Genomic DNA, 24,012 nt, shown 5'->3' with positions numbered 1-24,012 from the left:
GTCATATTGTCGGAGAGTAGATTCCCTTTTGTCGGATTCCAGGAAAATAGTATTCGAAGGATCGATGCTCGCACCTCGTTGGGCTGCGAACTTCATGAAGTCCATAAAGTTAGGGCATTCAGAATCCTTGAGGAAGCGAACACATTGCGAGTTTGTACTGTCTGTGTGAGCACCGGATTGGGAATCCGCCGGGGGCTGAGACCTAGCTCTAGCAACAAGGGGAACCAATTGCTCTTGGGCCAGTTGGGGGCTACGAGAGCCACTCGACCTTTGAAGGATCTGAGTTTGTGCAGAACTTTCAGCAGGAGATTCACCGGAGGAAACAGATAAATCGTCTTCCAGGTATCCCAATCTAGAATCATAGAGTCCGTGGCATAAGCCTGAGTGTCCAGGTTGGGGGCTACGTAACAATCTAGTTTGCAATTGAATTCCGTTGCAAACAGATCCACCTGGAGACCCGGGACTTGAGATAGTATCCACTGGAAGGATCGATGGTCTAGTGACCATTCCGACTCTAGCGGAGTCGTCCGGGAAAGGGAGTCCGCTACCACATTCCGGACTCCTGCTAGATGGACTGCTGACAGGTGCCACTTGTGCATTGCCGCCATGGAGAAAATCTGCAACATGACGTGGTTTATTTGGGCTGATCTGGAGCCGCCTCTGTTGAGGCAGTGAACTATGACGGCACTGTCGAGAACCAGTCTGATATGGAGATTCCTGGCTGGATTGAGACGTTTTAAAGTGAGGAAGACTGCCATGGCCTCGAGGACGTTGATGTGCATGTGTCGGAAGACTGATGACCATAACCCTTGGACTTTCTTGTGTTCGGAGTAACCTCCCCACCCTGTTAAGGAGGCGTCTGTGTGTACGACGAGTCCCGGGAACGGATGTTGTAAGGGAACCGACTTGGAGAGATTCTTGACCTTCGTCCAAGGCTGTAGACTTTTCTTCAGGAGTGGGGGAAGGCGGGCACGTCTGTCGCGGCGTTTTGCGGTTGCTCTGGATCTCCACACTGTTTATGTCCTTGAGTTTGGACCGTAGGACGATGTCTGTCACGGAGGCGAACTGCAAGGAACCTAGGATCCTCTCTTGGTTCCTTCTGGAGGTCAACTTCTCCCTGAGAAATTGCTTCGTCTTCCTCGCAATCTCTTTCCTTTTGGCTTTGGGGAGGCACAGCGTATGGGAGCATAGGTCCCATTGTAGACCCAGCCATTGAAACTTGGTCTCCGGGACCAGGCGGGATTTTCCGAAGTTGACTTGGAATCCCAGTTGACGAAGGAAGGTGAGGACTTTGTTCGTTGCTACGTGGCAATTCTGGGCATTGTCTGACCAGATTAGCCAATCGTCTAGATAGGCCACTACCTGTATTCCCTGAGCGCGAAGCTCTTGAATGACTGTCTCTGCTAGTTTGGTGAAGATTCTGGGTGCCACGTTGAGCCTGAACGGCATCACTTTGAATGAGTAGGCTTGTTTGCCTAGCTTGAAGCCCAGAAAAGGACGAAAATGCCTTGCTATTGGAACGTGATAGTAGGCATCGGTAAGATCGATGGAGGTGGTGACGGCCCCACGGGGAAGTAAGGTCCGCACCTGCGAGACGGTAAGCATACGGAATTTGTCGCAACGAATGAAGGAATTTAAACGAGACAGGTCCAGGATTACCCTTCGTTTGCCTGAGCCTTTCTTTGGCACGCTGAACAAGCGCCCTTGAAATCTTAAGCGACGTATGCTTTGGATTGCATTCTTTTGTAGCAGATCTGTCGTGAAGGAACATAGTTCTTCTGTTGGCAATTGGTAAAAGCTGTTCGGTGGAGGAGGTCCCTGTATCCAGCTCCACCCTAGTCCTTTGGAGATAATGTTGGAAGCCCAATCGCTGAACTTCCAACGGTCTTGAAAAAGGTACAGTCTCCCTCCTACCTGCGTTGTCTCATTGGGTGGAGGATGATTTGCCTCCTCTGTTTCCACGGGTAGACTTTCCCCGGTGGTAACCCCTTCCGCTACCTCGGGCGCGAAAGGCACCCCTGGCACCTCTGTGACGCTGGTAGCCACGGAAGGAGGTCTGAGCCTCATAAATGGGGTTAAAGGCGGGGGAGAAGGACGTGGAGGCGATTTGACACTGAGGGACCAGGACATATGGCTGGGTGCCTTGGGGAGCCGTTTGAACCCTGAATTGGGAAGAGTGGAAAGGCCTCAGTCTCTTCCTACCTCGGATTGGGGTACCAGTCGGCTCATATCTCCTCTTTGGGACGAGGCCCCACCTAACTTTGAGGCTTTGGTTGGCCCTAGCTGCCTCACTAAGGACCGAGTTAACCAAATCCTCCGGGAAAAGATCCGGGCCCCAGACCGGAGCTTTGATGAGCTTATTAGGCTCGTGCCTAATGGTGGCTTCAGAGAGGACGTGTCGTCGACAACGGGTCCTGGCGCTTGCAAAATCATAGGCGTCAACCATGAAGTTTTGCAGTAACGACTTAGTGAGGGCCTTAAGGAGGTCCTCCTCGTTGTAAGTGGCAACGGCCAACTCGGAAAGGGTGACCGAATTGAGAGATCTGCCGAATCTGCACCTAGAATCAAATTCTAATTTAAGTAGAGACTCTGGGAGTTTGGGAAGCCGTTCGCTGAACTGCGTCGAGGCACAGTCCGGGCTCAACTTACCTACTGAAAAGGTAGCTGGGGCATTCCGCCAACATTCATTGTCTCCCGGAAAGAGGAGGGAGGTTAAGTCGGTCTCCCTGAGTTGTGGTAAAGGTTTCTCATCTTTGATAGCCTGGAAGACCGACTCCAGAATCTTGGTCGCACATGGTGTAGGGGTTTGGTCGTCGGCCACAAATATAGTGTACGAACTCTCGTGGGCCGTAATCATGGTGTTCAAACATTGCCACTCATGGAACAGGCGAACCAAGACAGACTGTGCCTGTTCTTTAGGAAAAATGACAGTTTCCTTTGGAACCTTATCTAAACGGATCAGAGCTTCTTCTGTGAGGCGAGCGTAGCCGGGGAAGGGGAATTCAAGACCCGGCGGGTAGAATTCGTAGTCAGTAAGAGGCCGTGTACCGAAACCCTCGATTGACAGCATACCCTCCGAAAAGGGGGCATGCAATGCTAACCTCCAAGGGTTATTCTTATTGAAAGGAGGAAGCTTGGAGGCGTCGGGAATGGGGTACTGCTGTTGAGGAGGTGGTAGCCCCGAACTCATGAGGCCTTGGACTAGGCTCTCCACAGAAGCTATCCTCTCGTGTGATTGCTTCGTATGAGACGATAGTATCGACTCAAAACGAGCAAACAGTTTGTCAGAAAATTCCTCCATGTTAAATGATCCCCCCTGGGGGGGAACAGGTGCCGGAACAGAGACTACCTCTTGAGAGGTTGAGGGCACAGCAATTGGGTCTTGAGAAACTCTGGTGGAGGAGGATTTAGCCTCCGAGGGCGACGATCTCGAAGGGTTGTGGACTTGGGAAGATTTGTGGGTTCTATATAAAGACTTGTGAGGAGCCTTCACTTTGGGTGGAACGGGTCGGGAGCTGAGATCAGTCCCGGTTGCCTCAGGAAAACCGCGAAAGGAAGATTGGTCCGAAGTAGAAGAGAAAGCCGGGCTAGGGAGAGGAATCCCAGCCCGGGAACCACCTGACTCACCTACGTCCCTACCTGCGTCGGGATCATCCAGAGCCATGGGCTCCACATCAAGGTCGAGGGTAGCGACGTCCTCAGTTAGGGTGGCGCCCGTCTCCCCTTGGTCCGGGGCCAGAAAAAGAGAAGCAATGCTCTCGATGATCGGGTCCGCTAGCGCTTTGGGGACCGCAGCTGATGTTTTAGCATTGGGGTAGAGGAGGGAACACCATTCCTCAGAAAGGACATATGGCTGTCTGGCCTTCACGTTGCGGGCAAACCCGCCAACCCAGATCTTGAGGGTAGCTCGGGCTGTTTCCATTTCAAGCTGGGTGCTCTGAAAGAGAACAGACTATTAGTGAGTGATAAAAGTGCCAAAGAAAAACTAAGAAGCCCAAGGGCTTCGTAGGCACATATAAGGCATGCAGGAAGTCCATAGGACTGTGGCCTTACAGTACAATATAATAAAAGAGGACATTAAAATGTGACTCCCCATAAATATGTAATAAAGTAACTGCACTCACCGATTCAGATGTTAGAGTGGAAACCAATTTGTAGCAGACAGGATAGTTGTCCGGATGCCAAACAGCTAGGTCATCCACTTGAAGAGAGCAGTGAGCGTGCGAACGACACACATTATGGCCGCAGGGTTGGTGGAGAACAGCGACACATGCCGTCATCGCACAGCGGACAGTCTGTAAGATAAAAGATACATGAGTATCTTAAAGGAAAGCAATTAGGGGCCGAAGGTCCCAGTGCTTAAATATTATAAAAGTTACTATCATGATATAAAAGTTGAATATATATAGCTGTAATTATCCCGAATGAAAGCAAAGGAAGGGCAACAGGGCCCGAATGCTGTAACTCTATATATATATATACATATATATATATATAAATATATATATATTTATATATATATATATATATATATATATATATATATGTATATAAATATATATATATATATATATATATATATATATATATATATATATATATATATATATATATATTCAACCCATGATAAAACTATCCATATAAGTGCCTAACATATGAATGAAGGCAAATAGGGGACCCTGGGGGGTCCGGGGGTTATAAGTCATATATCAAATAAATGATAAAAATTATTCATATATAATGCCTTAATAATTGAATGAAGGCAAATTAGGGGACCTCCCAGGGGACCCCGGTGTTTAAAAAATCAAATAACAGCTTTACTTGATTATAAAATTATTAAATTAATGAATTGAAGTAAGTCAAACCTTATTCGTGATCATATCATGGAAGGCAAGGTCGAGAACTAGGATCGTATATAATAGATAAAAGTGACTAAAATATTAAGGGAATCCAAGTAATAATGAATAACGTTGGCTCCGGGGCTCAACTAAAAAACTCGACCGAATGGTAATGAATAAAAGCTACTCCCGGGGATCCCGTAATGGAAGTCTTTAAACATATATACATATATCTATATGAGGTCCGTGAGGTGCGTGACAGGGGGGGGTGGGGGATCTTAAAAGGGTCCGTGAAGTGCGGGACCAAGCGGGAGAAGCCCGTACACAACTTAATATTAAATAACATAACAAGGTACCACGGAACGAGTCGAGACTCCCCGCCGATCGTCAGCCAAACGAGCGACGGAAAGAAACGACTACGACCGGGTAGAGTAGTGGGGAAACATAATGTACGTTAATGAATAATAATAGAATGCCTCACAGAACAACGGGAAACTGCCCGTGCAAAGCGGATGCCCCCGGGAGGAGAACATAGGCGCTTATAAGATATCGGCGGGAGGAGGCTAGGAGTAGGTAGGCTCCGAGACGATATCAGGTATACCAACCTGCCAGACCCACGAGTGATATGATCACGTGGAAAGGTTAAAAACACTATAAAAACATAACACATGGTAAATAAGAGAGGAAGGCATGCTGGATGATAATAACAATGATAAAATTAGCTATAAATCAATCGTAAAACAAACGAGGGCGCGAACAAGAGACAGAAAAAAACAAGCCTGACGGCGCTAGGAGTAGGCAGGGCTACCAACAGAACACAGGGTCAGTGAAGTGCTAACAAAATGAAAACTAAATTGTAATAACTGACTCATGAAAGCCCCTCGAACTAATGCAATCATATGAATGACGTTAAAATAGTAAGCGAGTCTGTGGCGTGCGAACGTAAATAAGCTAAGATATGATATGTGGAAAAGAACGCCGATGGCGATCAGGCATGCCAACCTCCAATATACGCACATGAATATGAAATAACTGTTATCATAAAACAGGACAATATAAAATTGATACGGTGTGTGAACCGTGGAGATCCATAAAGTTCACAACGAGAAACAATCAGTATGGAGGACTAATTGAAAATCGTTAGAACGAACGAGAGAGAGAGAGGAAGGAGCCTGTACCGAGGGAGACCCAGCAAGGTCGTGAATAAAAACTGAATAATATAAACAAAAACGGACAAGGCCCCCTCCAAAATCTCAAAACTCATAGCTCTGGTACTTAACTTAGATGTAGTAACAGTGGAGTCGGACATCTTGAGGTAAATCCAGAGAAAAACAGCGAAATTTACACACAACACAAAGCATTGTTAACAAACTGTGTGCTATAAAAGGAGTGACGTCACTGGCGTGGGTTGGTTAGTAGTAGTACGAGGTTGAACGGCGCCTCGCTGTTCGGGGATTTTGACAGGAGACATCTAAATGGTGCGAGGCCTCTGGTTGTGAATTATCGCGCCCCAGTATTATATCGACACCTTATACAGGTGAGCGAGCTGGGTTCAACCTGGCATTCCCATGCAATTTTTTCTCTGCTAATATATAGCAGTTATATACCTTAGAAATGGTGCTATAGGAGCATTTTACTGGGCGACACGGGTCGGAGCCCAGAAAAGCCATTTTCATCATGGAAAAGAAAATTACAATGAATAGAAGGTTCTTATCTAATAAAGAGAGAATATGGAAGAAAACAGTAATAGTAAATGTAGTTTAACAGACAGATATTTGCATATACAGTACTGTATATATAAATACAAGAAATGTGACTGAAAAAATAAGATGATGTTGAGCTTTAGAGCAGCATAATAAATACAGTAATAAACTTTTGGTACAGTACTGTACTGGGAAGTGTGGCTGGAACCTCGGTAGATTGCACCGTAAAAAAATGTTTCTTGATTTGTAGGCTATACAGTTTCAAGTTGAAGGTATTTCAAGTGAAATGCTCCTGTATGCTGGTAATATTTTGATTGAGTAACTGACCAGGGTTTGTATGGTATGTCTGGTGAAGGGAAATATTCTAAAGAAATGAGTGAGAGGAAATATTTGTAACCACTTTGTTAATGTTACCTCAAAGAAGAGGGATACTGCCTTGGATGAATTTTCTTACTTTGGTTTTGTCATCAGCATGGAATGAGCTGTGGTTGTCAGGTTTTGTGGAAAGACTATAATTCCATCATCAGATAAGAAGGGAAGCTGTGGGTGTCAGATTTTATGGATGACTAATAATTTCATGGATTTTCCATCAATAATCTTGTTAACAAGTTTGACTCTTTACTCACCAGGGTTGCTTTAAAAAAAAATAGGCAGTGATTTGCTTAGGAAAGTATTATTTCAGTACCATTCCTAGGAATGAAGTGTGTTTTAATATTTTCTCCAATTTCTATTTTAAAGGTGGCTGCTAAGATCCCCTGCGACCCTATTTCGTATACCTTCAATGCTATTAGAATTCCTCCTCAGGGCAACAATTCTCCTTTTGAGACAGAGGATTTAAAATGTCAAGTGCTAGACCACGTGCATTGCACTCCTATTTGAGTTATGAGTATAGGACTACAGCCTTCGATTAATAAAAATGAAAGGCTATGTATCATACTTTGTGCTGGGTAAATGCAGTGTATGCATAAGGAGCAAGTGGGAAATTGCTCACAGAGTCTCCTCTCAACAATCATCTGGTCAAAGACTTACGGGGCATTTGAGGCAGGACCTTTGGTAAATGACTCAGGTTTTTATAGCTAGTTAAATACAAATTATATAAATGTTGTAGTTTAAGATACAAACTTTTTAGTTATTTATATGGGAAGTCTCCGTGAAGTGAAGATGTAAACTCTTTCTCTCTGGAAGATCTGATTACTGTATATAATAGCAAGACATAAACATGAATCATGGAGAATAGTGTAGCCAGCTTGTAAAGAGGCAAGGCCAAACTTCCGATTCTTGAAAAATAAAAACCTTCTACGATACAGTTCCCAAAAGGTAATCTTTGCCAGGGTGAAGTGGTATGAACATCAAGTGTTGCATAAACACTAGGGCAATTTTTTAGTATATCAATAAATACTAAAGAAATTTGGGTGAAAATCCCCAGGGCAGGCTTCAAGTTCAGTGAAGATTATTATCTGCAGTGATCTTTCTAGCCAAGAATGTCGGGTAATAAGGCTTGGGGGATGGAACTGGCATGTGTCCTGTGAGAACTGTCAGTTAGGTCATAATAGTGCTGTCACCACAATGCCCATTGAGAGAATGTCCAAAGACTTGAATGTACCATCTTTATGGTAAATGTCCAACGGTGGGTTTCCTTTCTATCCACCAGTTTGAAGACTTGTGTAAATGCGGGGTTTTGCAGAACGCTGTGGTTGAGGCAAACCCACATGTATCAAGAGCTCGAGGGGGGTCCTTAGTAACGCTTCCCCTGAGGATAAATAGGCTCCTGAATAAATTCTATCAGAGCATTTAAAAGCTCACAAACAAACAACAGAGTTTTGGAGTCTAGTATAATCAAGTGGTTTTGTAAAATGCTAAGGATGTGGCAAGTCCATCTAGATCATATGCTTGAGGGTTGGTGTTCCTAGCGATGCTTCCTGTAAGGATGCATAGCTTCTGATATTCTTTATACTTGGAGAGGAAATATAACTGACTACCTTCTTTTAGAGCAGCCAGAGCTCTTGAATACAAAAGGGGTGAGTGATATGTCCCAGGTATTTTTTCTATCAGAAAATCACACTACTCTACGTAACAGAATAACTAGCTGTTCATATGATGAGGAACCCCCTTTGAGAGACAATATCATGTAAGAGTTAACCTAAGATATTTTCTTGCCTGTGTCTGGATTGTTCATTAAACCAGAGAGGGTCATGTTATCGCCAGGCGACTCTTCCTCTGAAGATAGTAAATTTCATGGTAGGTCTTAGCCAACAAGGTGTCCATGTTCTGGAAGAACAACTTTGCTTCTGATCTAAGGGTGTCCAAAAAAAAACTTCTTTAGTATCCCAGGGCAGGGCTGTCGAAGCACTCTGTTCGTCCCTGGACTTCTTGATGGACAAGCTCATGAAAAAGTCGGTGTTGGAGCACTCTGTCCGTCCGTGGAGTTTTTGAGAAGCAAGTTCGTGAAAAGTTCAAGTAAAATTCCGGTTCTCATTCTAAAAGGAGAATATGATAACCCCAGGAAATACAGTATGGCATTTTCTACATTGAGTTTCTGGGGAAAGGCAACCCTGCAAGTAGGATTGTTTACTTAGCTGGATGATAGAAAAGTCAGAGTTGAGATTCTACCGCTAGAGAATTATGGGGTCCTTTGACTGGCCAGACAGCACTACATTGGCTCCCTCTCTCTGGAGATGGCTCATTTCATCCTTGCCATCACATACACTGAATAGTCTGGCCCATTCTTTTACACGTTCTTCTCTTTCCTCATACACTTGACAACACGGAAATTACTAAACAATTCTTCTCTCAAGAGGTTAACTACTGCACTATAATTGTTCAGTGGCTACTTTCCTCTTGGTTAGGGTAAAAGAAACTTTAGCTATGGTAAGCTGCTCTTCTAGGAGAAGAACACTCCAAAATCAAACCATTGTTCTCTAGTCTTGGGTAGTGCCATAGCCTCTGTACCATGGTCTTCCACTGTCTTGGGTTAGAGATCTCTTGCTTGAGGGTACACTCAGGCACACTATTCTATCTTGTTTCTCTCTCTCTCTTGTTATTTTGAAGTTTTTATAATTTATATATGAAAGATGTATTTTAATATTATTGTTCTTAAACTTCTCGTAGTTATTTCCTTTCCTCACCAGGCTATTTTCCCTGTTGGAGCCCTTTGGCTTATAGCATCCTGGTTTTCTAACTAGGGTTGTAGCTTAGCAAGTAATGATAATAATAAAGGGTAGTTACATCCTTGATTAGGCCCCTCTGACTGGGATTGCAAGGGTAATCTTAGGAAATAATGAAAACCCATTCTTCCCTACTCAATAGTAGAGAAGCCTTAGTAACAAGGGTGTTGATAGTTATTTCAATCTGGGAATTCTAGTGGCTCAGACCAGAGCCTGCTCCAAGATCTATAACTAGATTTGAACCTTCAGGAAAGCTATATAGCTGTTTTCAAAATTGTCAAGCAGTCTTTAGCCAAGGTGATAAGGTTTTGGAATACTTTCCAACTAGAATCAGCCTATTAAGGGTTCTCTCTGACCTGGACGGCCCACATTTGTTGATTAACACTTCCCAGGGAAGATGTTAGTTAGGATTCTATGTAATGTGTCAAGCAAGCTAATTGTGGCTGGTCTAAGAGTGATTCTCTTTATTCAGTCCGGAAGTCTCCTTGTGCTCATCGTGAGAGGTTCCAAACCTGTTGATAATTTTTTATCTGTAATAAGTTGAGATGCACATCTGACTCCTTTATATCTCCTGGTCTTATATTCCAAACATGAGGGAGGAGGACATTGGCCTTTACCATAGTACTGGATGAAAATGGTGATAACAAACAATCAGGGAAAGTTAAATGATTCATGGCAGGAAAATCATTTAAATCCAAGCTTCGTTATTAGGTATGGAGGTCATATCTGGTTAATACTCATTGGTAGTCATAACTGCTTCTTCTTGGTGATATCTTGACTCTTCATAAACCTCCTTGTTAAGCGCCCTGACAGGGGTAGAGGTGATTTACTCCTCTCAAGGTTTTTTTTCCAGAGAGGCTTGTAGCCTTTCTAGACTGGGAAGGAAGTACTGAAGTCCTGTTTAACTGGATAGTCTTCTGATGCTAAACACCACTTGCACCACGGATACTAGAACAGACCTTGCTTCTCGGGACGGGTAATCTTTTCCCGGAGAAATAGTTCTGTCATCCAAATTCTGGTTTCGGGGATGATCATTCTTTATGAAACAGAAAAGTGCCGGTGTACCAAACATTTGGCCGTCACCAGTTGGGTCTGATTCCCTTCCCTAAGTTTGGGAAGAGAGGGCCCATATTTCATAGCCTAATCTTCCTGTCACGATCTTGATTCCCAACAGGTGTATAAGTTAGAAACCGTAGCTTTCTTTTTGAAAAGTAGAATCTTAAAAATCTTCCTTGAGGTTGACCTGGTAACATTTTTGTAGTTTGTACCTTATTTCAGCTAACCAACAATCTGAAAAACAACTAATTGCTATGTCAATTACAAAATTTAAAAAGAAGAGGGGAAGCTCCAAAGAAATCCCCCACATACTATGTGGCTGGGTGAACTGGAAAACTTGCACCAGGTTCTTCCCCTGCCCACAGTTGGTATTAGAATCCTCTTGAGGAAGAGAATATCTAATCCCAGCACTGAAATTGCCATAGATGCCCACATTAATGCCTATGTAGTGGAGGCATATCTAGATGAACTATTGTAGGGAAAATAGAAAAATAGGGAGGCCCATATCCTGAACATGTTATCTTCAATGTTCAGAGAGTGGACCTCGATTGATTTTACTACTTCCTTCCGTACCATAACGTCCATTCCCTACTTGCGGTGAGTCCAGGCATGCTTCACTATAGTCAATTTCCTTTAGCGAGGCAGATTTGCACCGACTCGCAGCGGTGCCCTTTTAGCTCGGAAAAGTTTCCTGATCGCTGATTGGTTGGACAAGATAATTCTAACTGATCAGCGATCAGGAAACTTTTCCGAGCTAAAAGGGCACCGTTGCGAGTCGGTGCAAATCTGCCTCGCTAAAAGAAATGGACTATAGTAAGAACTATTGGATATAAGCTTTATGCCTTCACGGGGAGAAGAACTCTGTATCTTAAACAAGTCTCTCTGTGGACGCTGAGTGGCAGGCCTACCAGCCGTCGTCCTTCTTCTTCCTGAAGTAACTTGTTGCTGTCTAGCAATCTTGGCTATCACCGACTCTACTCCTGTCTGGAGAACAGATCGGTGAATTCAGCAAATCCAAATTTCTCAGACTTAATGCCTCTCCATGGGGCATTTTCCAAGCATCTGGCCAAGATTGCGTCACTTATTTTCAGGTTACAGTTCCCCCATAGAGGAATGGTCCGAATTAAAAGGAATTCTAGGGCTTTTGACCCTGCTTGTGACCAATCTTCAAATCTTCTTTTGTTGCATAGTGAGATAGTGTTCTAGGCCAAGACTGAGCCATGAATAGGTATGGATCGCAGACATAACTGCTATTTCTATGTTCATTATTTCTGTGTCTGAAAAAATGGAGGAAAATGCCGATACTGTACGTCCTTTATTTGGGTGGACGGCACTAAATTAGCCAAATATCCTGGGAATAGTAATGGGCTCTGAAAGGCCTCAGAGGGGGTCAAATAAATTTCTCTGTTCAGACAGGGCCAGAGGTGGTAACCCTGGGGACCTGTTGGCTCTAAGAGAATTCTCTGAGGTTGAAGCTTGCATGTAAGTAGGTTTAGCATTTCTTTAGTTTGTTTTGAGAGCTTTATGCTGTAAATTATTTCAGGATTCTGTGCTTGCAACTGAATCCTGTCTCCCTGATATTCCTCAGTGCCAGTTTTCTCTAGGGAAGACTGTCATATTTCTTAGGTGAAGGATGAGGTTCCTAATCCTTGTAGCTTGAGGCATCTCTGAAACTGACATAGAGATTCTGAGAGAGTTGACTTCTATTGGGTCGGCATTAGCACTCCCAGTGGTGGCCCCGTTGTTTTAGCATTAATCCAGCTTTCAAGGTTATAAGGGGTGCTTAATCCATCTCAAATGTCCTTTCTTCCTCCAGCCTTAAGCACATTAAGGAGAGAGAAGGAGGCAAAGGTAGGCCTGGGAAAACTTCTTTCCCGTTCAACATGTTCAGTTGAATGATGTACTTTTCCCTGATTCGGTACATTACAAGCAAATGACATAACAACTGAAGAGCCTCTGTTTCGTTTCTGCAGTGAGTTTTGTCTACATCTCTTAGTCAGGTTGACTCTTTAAGTCAGCCTGGAGTTCCATTGCAGGCTTAGGGTAAAAGGATTCTTTCCTATCTTCCCCTTTCAATATATGTGAAGGGGAATCCTCTGAGTAGACAATCATTCTATGCTCATTAATCGTGTTCATGGGGCCATGATTTAGGGAGGATATCTCAGCCTTGATGCGTTACAGAAAAAAGTTCTCACGCATAAAACTAGCATATGATCTGTCCTTGCTGGGAATACCTTGGGATGGTTTTAAGCCTGATTGAAGAATTTTAGTTGTAAGCTTGTCTTGCCAGTACAGAAAATTCATCATGCACAGGAAGGTTGGTGCACATGATGACATCATTATGCATTGAGATAAGGCGGCGTGCTCAGTGACGTCATCCTGTTTAGATACAGCAGCGTGTTCAGATTGGTTAACCTGAACGTTCAGCCTAACTATTCTTCAAAGAAATTCTTGGTAGAGCAGGAATAGTTACACTCTACCTCACAGCATTATTAGGCTTGGATGGAGAATCCTGCTTTTAGCATGAAGGCATTGTTAACTCCTATAAGGGGGACGCAGACAAAGTGGTCCGACCACCCTCATAGTAGAGAGATTACAAATCTCATGATTCATTCCAGGTATTCTTTAGAGAAGTTTTCAACCAAGGACCCCTAGGCGTACGAGGCAGGCCATTTTCATTAACACGAGCGGGAGACTGGTAATCAGGATCTTCTAATATAGCTGCCTCGGTATGGGGGGAAATGATTGGCTCAACTCTTTAGGTCCCTCCATGAACGAGGAGATGCTTTAACTGCTTTGATTGGAGTCGCTTCTAAAGGTAAACATATCTGCATAATCTGAAAATTTTGAAATAAATTTAGGGAGGTTCCCACCGCATAGAATAAGATTTTTTTCTAACTCCTGGTGAGGGGAGACTTGGCAACGTAGAAATCTTGTTAAGTTTCCTGCAACGAGAAAATTATCCCTCCCATTTAAAGGTTTAAAAGCTACACATGAATGGCAGAGGCAAGGGACAGTGAGATTACCCTAGTAAGTAGGACAATGGCATAAAGTCTGACCATATACTGTATACATATGATCAGCACCCAAGCCCCCTCCAGCCAAGCTAGGACCAGGGAGGGCTAGGCAAAGACTACTGATGACTTAGCAGGATGGTTAGGTTGCAGCGACCAAAGGAACTAATGAGTTTTAGCGGGACTCAAACCCCAGATTGACGATCACCCCGGCAAGGACTTTACCAACAGGACACCACAACCCAAATTGGAAGGGAGTTCACTCACTATAGTATTTACACAGAGATTCTCTTGAACATCTCTTGTCTAGGCAAGAGGGACACAGAGGGTGTGTGTCTATGTCCTCCCGGCTCATAAAAATGCCACAATAGTCGCTATGCTGTCCTGGGCAAAAGTTTAAATACAGTACGGTACTGAGGTTTAATAGACATAAGTACTCACTTGTAACTCTCAGTTAATGAAAAGTCACTCAAATGATGGTGAATTAAGAAAAAACACAAGTCGAGAGAGCTAAACACTAAAAGAGTAAATGAGATGAATGCAAAAGGCTCGATCGTTGAGAGGAAGTGAAAGAACAACCTCTTCACTTCGCGACCAGCAGTGTTGTTGGTACACTAGATGCTGTGAGCAACATTCCGCTTGCTCCTTGTTCATGCTCTGCGTTTACCCAGTATGAAGTATGATGCAATCAACCAAAATTTTGATTGGCCTGTCGTAGAAAGCATGATTAATAGTAAACCCATATAAATAATTCTGAAGTTTGTATCCGCAAAGGAATAGTTAGATTTTTTTTTCATTCTTATTATCTTGAAAATATATCAATTGTTTTGAAAATTTTCACATGATAACTTTGTTATAAAGACATCTTGACGAGAAGGAATTCAGAAATTTTATAATTTTTTTAAGAATTTTTATTTTATTTTTTCAAACTTTTAAAGCTTAAATATACCATAAAGAATAAAATCCACTTTTCAATGAAAATAAAATCGCAGAGTGTATCACATCCTTTTTTGGTTTTGACTTAGTGGAGGAGGACATGTCGTCTCTTTCCACCACTAATAATGAAAGTGGCTGTAAACATAAAGTACTCTCAGTCGAGCTAGTCGGTAGGCGGTAGAAGAATAAGTCCGAAAAGGATTTGCTCAGGATTTTCTCTAATAATGGCGAAGAGTTCTGGATTAATATTTCCAATGCCTCATTCCCTCCCCGCGGTCTTCGCTCGTTTTGTCCCTGGATAACCCTCAGTTTCAGAGGGCCCAGCAGCTTCCCCTAGAGAAGTGGCAATGCCCACGAATGCATGAGAGTCTCTCCCTTTGCCACTTGTGGCAACTCTTGCCTTCCTTGAGCCTAGCTGGTCTTTTCACTAAGGAATGGCTCTTGGAATCGCTGATTCTTGGTACACACCTGAAGCACACATCTGCTCCACAGGGGTCGGCCTTGGCCTCTCCCCCCCCCCCCCCCCCCTTGAGCCTCCTGAGGTTTTTTTTTCTCCAACAGGTCATGTGCCCCTCACTAATGCGTTCTCTGTAGCTCCTTGGCAGCAGAGGGCTTGCTGGCGGGTTCTCTCCAGAGTATCTGTCAGGCCTGCGATCCCTTCAGGGTAAGTGGGCCAATTGAGCTTGCTCAGCATACCAAGCACAACCAGCGGCTTGAGCTTGCTCAGCACTGGGTTCCTCAGCTGGAGACACTGTATTTCTTCCCTGTCTCCTTTGAAAAGGCATCCTCTGCAACTCCTTGCCAGCAGAGGAGTTCGTGGTAAGGTCTCCCCGGAGTCTTGGCCAGCTTTGCGATCCCCTCATGTTAAGCATGTTAGCTGATCTCAGTCAAGCTGTGCGCACTCAACAACCAGATCTTGCTCAATGCACTGAGTTTCCTCAGCAGGATAAACGCGTTTGCACTTTTCCTCCAACCTACTAGGAATGTCGCCCTTCTCGCCAACATAAAAGGACTTCCTCTCTTGAAGGGTAACCCCCTTGAGTTCCTTGTAAGACTCGTTTATGCCTCACTCCAGCATTTCGGAGTGCAGCTCTTCGGAGGCGCTCAGATGGTGATGCCTTCCAACCACTTGCTGTCGCCGCCTCTCACCATTATGCCCCCAGGGCACCAGGAGTCTCGATGCCTCTCGTTAGACATAACCTTTTGGGATTACTGCCATAGATCATTACTCTCTGCAGGATAGAGAGCTCTTCGGAGCATCTGCCTGGAGATGCCTGCAAACCGCTTGCGGTTGCTACCTCTTACCATCGTGCCCCCATGACACAACAAGTCTCATGAGACATAACCGTTTTGGGTTATTGCCTCAGTCCTCTACTGTCTACAGGATAGAGACTTCGTTGCCTTTCAATGTTATGCCCAAGGGCACGTCTCGTAAGAAATAACCCTTCAGAGTTATTGCCTCGGGCATCTGCTCACTACAGAATACAGAGCTCTTTGGAGCACTCATATGCAGTTGCCCTCCGACTGCTTGGGGTCTCTGCTTCACTTCGTGGACAACGAGTCTCGTGAGACATAACTTCGGAGTTATTACCTGAAAACTCTACTCCCAACTCCCGTTTGGAGTACAGTTCTGACATTCACGAGCGATGGCAGACGAGTGTTTGCTTATAGGTGTGCATTGATGCACTTTTGTCCCTCCCGACCTTACTGCCGACGAAGGTCTGAATGTTTCGTCAACTGATTGCGTTACCTCATGGACACGCACACCCTCGGGAACATGTTCACATTGCTACGGCTCATGAACAATAAATTCCTTTTTGAGCAATGACGTTGCTCATTGACGCATCAATTATCCTGCAAGCGTCTCTGCTGACAAAGGTCTGATAGCTTAATGAACTGCACGTGCTACCTCGCGGGCGCACACGCTAGCAAACGTGTTCACAATGTTGCAGCTCCTGAACGATCACTTCCTTTTTGACAGTGAAGTTGCACGTCATCACACACACGTCTATCCTGCCGAAGAAGGCTGTTTACTTTGCCAGTTGCATGTACTACCTCACGGGTGCACGCACATTCATAAGGGCTAGTTACCACTGTACAGAATCTACTGACATCTCATTTGCAAAGGATGCTCATGGGTTCAACCTATTAAAGCCATGAATCAGCTAGGTTTTGAACCCTGTTCCAATGCATCAATGGCTCTCTCTTGTAGGCGATGGTTGTATCCCTTGTAGGAATACCAGGTTCACCAAAGAGTCTGTAATTCCAGAATGCCAGAAAACTTCAGATCAATCAATCAATCACCAAAGAGCCCTACCTCCTTGTATACCCCAGGCATAGGAGGTCTGCCCTCAAGTGGGCTCCTCCATCCCTGTCAGGCCCTCCTTAAAATCTCTAGATCATACGTATAAGTATCAAAGGTACTCAGAGACATTGCAAAGCAAGTTTATTCACTTAGTTAATCCAGTTACGATTGGAGAGATCCGAGACAGGATTTGCCTTTTTTCTAATGGATACCTGTCACCAGGGAGAAGGAGGTCTCGTTTATGTACTTATATCAATGTTCACTGATCGAGTTCAGGCGTAAGGAACCATTACTGTGGCTCTTAGATCTTGGGTCTGCCCTGGTGGACCCATCACAAGGGATCCCTTCCGTAAGACTGGGCTTCTTAGATTGACTTCTCAGGGAATTTGTCTGTCCGTGAAGACTTGTTTCTGGCAGTTCTTCCCTCAAGAATGGGGAAGCATATACCTTCTAAAGAGGTAGTTTTTTCTGTCTGTATTTATTGTTCTGTGGTCAGGCTTATGCACACAACTGACTTCCTGACAAATGTGATTGAAGATACATTTCAATCTTGTCTTGGAAGCAGATGCTTGTGACCTATTATTTGCTTGATAGCGATCAGCTTGGGAGGTTTGCTTTAATACCAATATCCCCTAGAGATAGCTGGTTACTCCGGTATTTACCAGTCCATTGGCCCACATACGTGAATAACAACTATCCTACAGAGGGCAATCGGAGGATAACGTTTCAGCCTCTGTTTCCAGTAACAGTTACTGTACTGTACTTCCAACCAGTAGCATGCTTAATAGCGATTGACTTGAAAGGTTCCCTTTTTAAGCAACTTCGGACACTTAGATGGGAGTTGGTCTTTCTCTTGAGAATCTAGTGATCGTCGTTTATCTCAATTGAATCCCCCGGCCCCTCGGGTTTTGACAGACACAGTCCTTGGACAGTACTGGCTGCCCTAACAAGTAGTTTGCTAACCAGTAGCTTAAAAACTCTGCAGAGTTTCAGTAAGTAATCTGTCATCTCTCTTAGTTTCTGATAGTGTCATGAAGGAAGACTAGTTTTCACCTGAATTGGTTTCTTGTACAAACTGTCTCCCAATTCCTCGAGTCACGATACGAGACTACCATGCTGGGATCACGCTCCAGGGAGTAAATTCAAAGGCACCATCCTGCACTAAAGGCAGAAAGGAAGACAGGGTCACTCCCTAAAGGAGAGGCAACCCTCTCACCTGTCTTACTGGGGTAGAGGATACTGGGGAAGTAGGGGATAAAAATGAGAAACTCTAGCATCTAATCCTCGGATAGTCCCAATCCTCTGCGCGGGGTGACACGTCCCTCTTTTTTTCTTCTCTCCTAATCACTTCACAGTCAGTGATACCCTTTTGCTTTGGGAAGAGATCAGGGTACTCCTCACCTTTAGAGCAGAAGTGGTCAGGTGGTCCACCAGACCAATTGAGCACGGGTTATCACTGGATGTAAATTGCCAATGATGTACCTGGAGTCATCCTTCGAGGGATGATTAGTCAGTACAGGGTGTGAGGCTTTGGCTTACATTCAACCTCTCAAGTGTTCTAAAAAATGTTTTCTAGTTTCAACCTGGGTCAATGCCAACAGCATTCACCCTCCTTATCCCTTAGATGAGTGGTTGATTCTAGCAGACTTTGGGGGGGGAGGATTCTTCTGCGATACTGAGTCAACCTTTCAGGTTTTGCCTTGTTTGGGGAATTAGAATAATCTGCTAGAATTCATCCCTACAACCTTAACAAGAAGCGACATATTTAGAAAGGCAAATAACCTCTAAATAAAACAAAGTTGCTCTGTCCTATCAGGAAATAGTGACTCAAGGAAACGGCATGTCCCTTCCTCAAGCGAGACTTCTTTTAGGTGCACCAACAGCTGCGCTTGCTGGGACACCTAAACTTCTGTGTTTTTCTGGTCCCTAGCGAACGTCATAGCTTTTGTCCCATCTCGCGGCACCTGAAAACCTTTCGACATTAGCAAGGATTCTTCAGACTGCCTAGCCTGGTAGGATCAAAGCAAAAGAGAGACTTACGTTGGAAGGTAGATTATCAACCTCCTCAGGGGAGTTGACCTGAGAGGTAGAGATTACCAACCTCCTCAGGGGAATAGACCTTCTCTCTCCTTCCTCACATTTGATGCTCTTGTGGGATGCATCGAAAGAAAGAGGGTTGTCTCACCTGTTGTAATTCTTAGCCTCTGGGCTATGTTCCAACCCAGATCGGCAGTGCCACGCAATGCACAGTGTTACTGGCTTTTAATCACCTCCAACAACTCCTTTCTTAATGCACCATAGTGTTCTTAACAGAGCATGATAGTGGTAGAATACCTAGACAAAGGCACTTTTTGCACAGCTGCTTTACCATTTAGCCATAAGAATATGGAGTTGGATGTAAGACAACTTGATTGCCCTTTTCAGCCCAATTCAGTGCGGGGCAAAAAAGGCCTCCTAGCAGTCAATCTGAGCAGATAGTAGGCTTTGGGGGACCTTTCTCTCCCTCAGCTAGCCATCAAAGTCCTGACCCTGAAGGGAGTCGGGGACTAGATGTCGGTCTAGGACATCTCTTGCCTGGAAGTTTCCGGAGTACTGTTAGCCAGTGCAGGATAACCAGTCACCTCTACTAGAGGCCTTCCGATGTCCGGGGAACAACGAGGACGTCTATACGTTTCCCCCTGTCTGTCTGATAAGGAGACTCATTATTAAGGTGACCGTCCACTATGTCCTGCATTTCTTTTTCTTATTATTCAAGATACACCACATTATGTTTTAGACGTATATGATATCTTCTTTATATTAAAATTTCAAGTAATTTTATTAAAAAAAACTTTTTGATTTATTAGCAAAAATCATGATTTTTTTTTTTTTTAAATTAGGTACATTTTCCTTCACTAATGTGACACCAATTGTATTGAAAATCATACCATCAAAAGAGATTTTGACGAAGGAAAAATCTATTTTGGGCGAAGGACCTGTGTCGCTCAGTGAAATGCTCCTTATAGCACCATTTCTAAGGTATAAATACTGCTAAATATACCAGAGAAAAAAGTTGCATGGAATGCCAGGAATAAACTCAGCTCGCTCACTCTAATAGAGTGTCGGTATAGTAACTGGGGCGTGTTAGAACCACTACCAGAGGTCCCTTACCAATTAGTCCTCTCCTTCCTCAATATCCACCAATACTATGAGGTGACGTTCTACATCCAACTACTGCCTGCTACTACGACTAACCCCACCCCACCCCTACCACTACCCACGCTTCTTCCCTCATTCCTTTTCTAGCACCAGTGATAACCAGACTTCTTTATAAAATGAATAATTGTGTAACAGATTTTTGATTTTCCATTTTCATTTTTTAAATGAATATTTTCTTAATTTTCTTCGTCTAGACGCAAAATAATCATGAAAAAAAAGAGATAAAGGAAAATCAAAATTCTGTTACACAAAATTGTGAGACTTTTTTTTCCTCTTTCCAATGAGAAAAATGTACCAAAGTGTGAATAAGTATGTTTTTGAGTTATGAGCTCCCAAAGATTTGCCATAAAATTTTGCTTTTTTTCTTAGAAAAATCAAAATAACATTTTTATGATAACCTTACTTATATAGTTTATTCCTACATGTAGGCTCCCTAAATTAGGTATTTAAACCCTAAGTTTAATAATACACTTGGTGTGAGGGTGTCATGAGTTGCCTATGGCCTCTCATTGTTCCAGTTTTGTACTCTTTTTCATGTTTCCCGCTCTTCTTGTTTCTTTTTTGTTGCTCTCTTCTTACTTTTTGTTCTTTCTTTGACCTTAGGTAACAGGTTACATTAGCCTTGCTATAAAGTTCACGAGGACGTTGTGAAAACACAATGTACATACGAACTACAAGTAAACAAACACACATGCATCATAACTTCTATACGTCTTTGGAAATTCTGGCTAGTCATTTCGCAAATTGTAGTTTGCGTTCGCCTGCCCTATACCAATGCCTTCCATCTCTGCCAGACGTATGAGATTTCAAATCATAAGTGAAAAAGACGATTCTTTCAAACTCAGTCATGCAGACGATGCAGTAAGGATGACATCATCATTTAAAGACTGCTTTATCTTCATTATTTGTAAAAATAATTGGCTAAAACTTCTGGAGAGTATGTACGACTTGTTTCTGCATACATAGAAACAATAAAACTATTTTCGATTTTTTAAAGTTATGTCAAACACCATAGCAGACGGTTCTCTTAAGAAGGCCATCAAGAGATTGGTTGATAACCCTAATAAAGTGTCAGCAAGCAGAATAGTACCCAGACCTTCTATTGCTGCCTGCAGAGATATTGAGAGAACGTCTCCATCTTTCCTGAACTACTCATACAACCTCACATAGAGATTCACCACAATCAGGTTATTCAACATCTTTCTGAGGGGCTTTTCCTGAGCAGTAGCGAAAAGGATGGCTGGATACCTCCGTAGGTCGTCTTTCACTTCCTATCAGGTGAAGTGGTCTATCTTCTAAGGTTTATGTCATGGAGAGAAGCCTCGTGCCACTTAATATCACTTTCCTCGGGACAGCAAAGCTCTTCCTGTACCTCAGGGAGGAAAGACCCTGCTTAATCTCGACCATGAAAGGCTACCGCTCGGCCATGAGCCCTGTCTTTTGATTGAATGGAATTAACATTTCCTCCTTAACAGAATTGCCTCTCCTCATACAGAACGTTGAGCTTACTGGTCACCAGTCAGAAGATATGCCACATCTTTGGAGTATAGTTCTTGTATTATGCTCATGGAAAGGAGTGCTTTTCATACTACTTGTCAGGCCTTAGATCATGACTTGGCTCTTAAGTCTGTATTTCCTTCTTGTTTGGCCTCTGCTATCAGGTGAAGTGATCTATCCTCAAAGGTTGATTCCCTGGGACAGCGAAGTTCTTTCCTAATCAGTCTCAACCATAAAAGGCTACCGCTCGTCCATGAGCCCTGTCTTTGGATTGAACGAAATTAACCTTACCTCCTCGACAGAACCGTCTCTCCTTATATAGACCATCCCTAATCAGAAGTTGGACCACCTCCACGGACTGTAGTTCTTGATACTATGCTCTCAGAAAGTAGCGCTTTTCATACCATTTGTCAGGCCTCAGAGCATGACTTGATTCTTAAGTCTGTTTTTTCTTCTTGCTTTAGCCTCCACTATAAGAGCCAACGAAGGACATGGTCTTCTCTACGACATACCCCAGCCAAATGGATGGAGGGCAGGTAACACTATGCTTCATGCCCGAGTTTTTTGCCAAGACTCAGAATCCCGTCGTGGAACCTAACTTTGGGCCTTTCCAAATAGTGAGTCTCCATCATCCTGACCCCTTTTCAATGATTACTATGTTATTTGAAAACGTTTAGGCACGATCTCATACGACCAATCAGAGCTTGACCACACATCAGGTACCAGTTTGTAAGCACAGGGAGGGTCAAGAGGAGAATCTCTATGAGGTGATATCAGCATGGATTCTCTAGGTCATTGTCCAGGCTTTGTACCCTGACTCTAATCATCATGGATGTAAACCCAGAGCTCTCTATTGCAGGGCATAAGCATGCCCCTAACATTCAAATGAAACTTCTCTGCCACACAGGTCCTTCAGGCAGGTCTCTGACATTGCTAGAACACCTTTATATTTACATGCAAGACATTACCCACAGGAACCTGGATATCTTCTCCATAAGTCCTTTAATGGCAGCACAAAATGTGGTGTAAGCTACCTCAGCTGTCTAACAGTACAAGTAGTAGTAGTTCAAGGGCAGACATTATTTGCTGTTAATCTCGGATGAATAGATAAAATGATTGGCCATTTTCTTCCTTCATCTTCCCCTCTTGTGAGGTACAGCATCTGGGCAACTCTTACCTGGGCAAGTCACAGTGACGAGTTTCCACTCATTCATCACTATTTCCAAGGCCGTCAGCTCTCTAGCTTATCAGACTGTGGGCTCGCAAGTTATCAAGGGTAGCCGTCTCATGCTCGCAAGAGCTCAGAGTCGCACCCCAGGTTGAGATCGCAGCCAGTTGGGTTAGGACTTCCACCCACCTAAGGAGAATCTCCATAGTAAAGAGCGAAAGGGCTTGTATTTGTGTCGGGACAAATGTCAAATTTGTAAGTCATTTAAATTATTCCTAAATATACAAGCCTTGAGCTCTTTACTCATACTTGGACGGTCAGTGCCTGGCCGCCTGTAAGTCCTGCCTACAACCAAAAAGTGATGTAATACACTCCGTAAGTGTGCGAGCGGGTGGCTGGTCTACCCCTGCTAACTAGATGTGGGATGTTATACCTCGCGTAAAAGTTTATGGCTAGTTTTCCAGCCACCCAGCAAGTATATCCATAATAAAGAGCTCAAGGATTGTATAGTTAGGAAAAATGCAAAGTACTTAAAAATTTATCATATTGATTTATAGGCGCTCATGAATATTTATCGTTTAATTTCTCTATGTGAATTCTTGCAGAAATGAATGAGTATTTCTAGCTCTTGCCGTGTACTGCCAAGGTGAGGAGCCTTGGCTGGTTTGTTGGCGTATATGTGCAGGCTGGGGTATTGGGTTTTAGTAGACTTTACTACACTTACCCTCCTTCTAAAAGGGGAATTTAATAAAATTACTTTTTCCATACTCACTTGAGGTCCATATCATACCCTCCCCTTACCTCCCCAGTGATAAGTGATGTCAAGAAGGTTTTGCATTCATTCCAACTTTGTACTGTATACTGAAAGAGCATACCTAAGTGTTAACTCCTTAATGCAAGATTAGCACGGAAGGGGATTAAATTTAAAGAAAATGGGGAATTTTAGATTTTGGGATAGACATCAACAATTGGCTAGATTCAAGTAAGAAATATGAATCTCAGGTGAGTATAGAAATAATTATATTGAAGTAATCTGCTTGTGAAAGTGTCACAAAGACACATTTAAAACAAAGTGGGACACAAGAGATAGACTGAACTGTTATGCTCCCAGATATCTTTGCTTTATGTAGAGT

General features: G+C 43.6%; 1 protein-coding gene across 5 annotated transcripts in view; it reads left to right on the top strand.

Moving 5' to 3' along the window:
• The window catches only part of LOC137625581 (lanC-like protein 2), a 190,649-nt gene that overhangs the window by 160,531 nt on the left and 6,106 nt on the right, over positions 1-24,012 (top strand). The window lies entirely within an intron of this gene.

This window comes from Palaemon carinicauda, chromosome 2 (assembly GCF_036898095.1).
Source record: "Palaemon carinicauda isolate YSFRI2023 chromosome 2, ASM3689809v2, whole genome shotgun sequence".
Classification (NCBI taxonomy): Eukaryota; Metazoa; Arthropoda; class Malacostraca; order Decapoda; family Palaemonidae; genus Palaemon; species Palaemon carinicauda.
This window is presented reverse-complemented; position numbering and strand designations above follow the sequence as displayed.